This window comes from Suncus etruscus, chromosome 15 (assembly GCF_024139225.1).
Source record: "Suncus etruscus isolate mSunEtr1 chromosome 15, mSunEtr1.pri.cur, whole genome shotgun sequence".
Taxonomy (NCBI): domain Eukaryota; kingdom Metazoa; phylum Chordata; class Mammalia; order Eulipotyphla; family Soricidae; genus Suncus; species Suncus etruscus.
Window position 1 is genome coordinate 12,582,881 of NC_064862.1, and position 3,289 is coordinate 12,586,169.

Genomic DNA, 3,289 nt, shown 5'->3' on the forward strand with positions numbered 1-3,289 from the left:
GGTCTAATACTTGGCACCCCATAACCTCCCATATGCCTTGCCAGGAGTGATCCCTCAGGATTGATCCTTGAGGACAGAACCAGGAGTAAACCCTAAGCACAGCCAGAGGTGGCCCCAAAACAAACAAAGACACTTCCCGCCCCGCTTAAAAGGATGGAGCTTGAGGACTAGAAAGATAGCACAGTAGGCAAGGTGCTGGTCTTCTTTGCAGCCCACCTAGGTCTAATACTTGGCACCCCATAACCTCCCATATGCCTTGCCAGGAGTGATCCCTTAGGATTGATCCTTGAGGACAGAACCAGGAGTAAACCCTAAGCACAGCCAGAGGTGGCCCCAAAACAAACCAAACAAACGATAGAACTTGAATAGGTAAGCGTGTATCTAAGAATTAGGAAGTTTGCAAAGATTCAATAAAAACCGGGTAACTTATTAATCAGCCAAGGTAAGGACTTTCATTTCAATGCCTCAAATAAATCACAGGCATTTCCTAGCATAATATAAATGGTCATGAAGACTCGACCATTGGTTCTGCAACACTGACCAGGAGAAAGACTTTCTGTGTCCATAGCAGGATCTTGCAAGTCTCTCACTCCTGCTCCCTGATCTGGCTCTTTCTCTATCCAGAATCATTTTTTAGCACCTATTTTATTTTTCATACTACATGGGTCATTTTTCTTTTTTTTAATGTTTTTATTTAAATAAAGGATTTACCTCTTGCTGTTTATTTGTCCTGCAGACGGTTACCTGGTTGTGATTTGCAAAGAGAATGTTTGTGACAAAATCTTCAATAATGAATGCTTCTGAGTGGTTCATAGGGTCTGTTTGCTGCAAGTAAACAGATACAGTGTTGAAATTCCTCTGATTGTGGTGAGAATCACAGTGTTTAATGGTGCCCAGATCTGCACAGCAGTTGCCTCAAACCTTATGAACTCACCTACCGGTGAGACCCTCACTGTCTCTGCCCTGGGTCACTTGCCAGCCAGTCACAGCACTGTCAGTGCCAGGGTTCATCTTGCCTACTTTCTTTGATTTGATCCATGAGCCATATTCAAGCCTCATCACTCTGCTGTCTACTCCAAATCTTTCTTTTGTTGTCTAAGCATATATTTTCCCCTGTGAAGATGGCGACAGCTTCTGAGAAGACAGTTACTCCCCAGGCCTCCGAATGAAAGGCTGCCTGGGAACTGATGGCTATATCCACCCGTAAGGGGTATGGCAGAGGAAAAGGAGGACTTTGCTCTTTTGATCTTGATGAGTCACATCAAATTATTACAGTGGTCTCCAGGAATGTAGGAAAGTTTTATGCAGTTTCATTTGATAGTTTAATGTGATTTCAGTTACTTGTGGTGAATTGAGCCTACCTGCATATCACCCTAAAACAGAATTTCAATTTCTGTTTCAACAACTGTCACACCCAATGTGGGGAGACCAGGTCAAAGAAGATACACTATACATATCATCTTTGTAGAGTTCTGACTTTTGTATTTCTCTCAGGTTGTTTTTTCACTAACGTGGAGCCAATAGTAAAAAAGACTTACGGAGATTTGATCCTTTTGTCATCCCTCATGAAATATGTAGTTCATAGCTGTGCTCTCGCAAAAAGGCTTTTAAATTTACGATCTAGGGGCCTCAGAGAGCACAGTGGTAGGGCATTTGCCTTGCATGTAGCAGACCCAGAAGGGACCTGATTTTATTCCCTGCATTCCATATGGCCCCCCAGCCTGCTAGGTGCCATTTCTGAGTGTAGAGCCAGGAGTAACTCCTGAGCCCCACTGGGTATGGCCCCAACACCAATCAATCAATCAAGTTTAAAAAAAATTAATACATTGGGCCGGGCGGTGGCGCTAAAGGTAAGGTGCCTGCCTTGCCTGCGCTAACCTTGGACGGACCGCGGTTCGATCCCCCAGTGTCCCATATGGTCCCCCAAACCAGGAGCAACTTCTGAGCACATAGCCAGGAGTAACCCCTGAGCGTTACTGGGTGTGGCCCAAAAACCAAAAAAAAAAAAAAAAACAAAAAAAATTAATACATTCACAATCTAGCATTGGTCTCAACCTTTTTGTTGCTTGCTTCAGCACTAGTTAGACCTCATTGTTGGAATGCTATCGGGATGTAGATTCTTGGGGGTTCTCCTAAACCCTTCTTCTTTGTTATTCCTTTTCTCCTGTGAAATCCTCTCTTGTTAGCTGCTGAAATTCCACTGACAGTATCCCTTTTGGGTATACTTTTGGTATATCTCTTTCTGGTATACCTCCAGATCCAACTCCCTAAGGCCATTGCTAAAGCCTAATGCACAGCAGGGGAGCATTCTCTTAAGTCTCAAGAAAGAGAACTTTATTCAGTTGATTTACTTAATGATATGTTGACTTTTCAAATGAAAGTGATGACTTGACTCAATATATATCTGAAATTCAACTATAAAGGACTCTGTAGATCACAATTGTTTTTGTTTTTGTTTTTTTAAATAAAAAGATCCAGGATCTTGAATTGGGAAGATTATTCTGGATTTATTGATTCGGCTCCATGTAACCGTAAGCTCCTTCTAAGAGAGAAACGAAGAAAATTTTATGGAGGAAAAGGTAATGTAAAAAGAGAAAGAGAAATTGAAGTGAAGGGCTCTAAGGCAAGGCATGCCAGTGGCTTCTAGAAGCTTAAAAATAGGGAATGGAGCCTCTAAAAAGATTTCAGGCCAGATTTTCGTTCCAGAAAAGTCTTAGAAGATGTCTGACCTCCAGACCTATAAGGGTAATTCAGGTTGCTACTAAATTTGTGGTGAGTTAAGTATTTCAAGCAAAAGGCCATGGGCAAAGCAAGTGGAAAGAGGAACTTTGATTCAAGCAGAAGAAACTGGCCTGTGATGCCTACTAAGTGGGTTTCTCAAGAAATTACCTTTGTTCCTCCTCTTGGTTCTCTTTCTCACTGCTAGGGTACAACCTGGTTAAACCTGATGGGCATTCAGTACAATTCCTCCTCATCACTGTCTTGTAAAATTGTTTATATTTTGTTCATTGACACATCACTGGGTTTGCAGTGTGATAAATTTCTGGGGTTTAGCTTCACATCTCTGTGTGTAATTATCACGGCACTCACTACCAAAGTTCTAGGGTCATGACCCCCAAAGAGCACCTGCAGATTCCCCCCACCCCTTTCTCTTTCCCTCTGGTAACTACCAGCATATGCATCAGTCTAGGAGTGAGTTATTTTTTTATTTCTTGACAGTGTACATGCTTTAGCTGTTCATATTATGATACTATATAATATGATACATTCATTCATAATATGAGTGAAA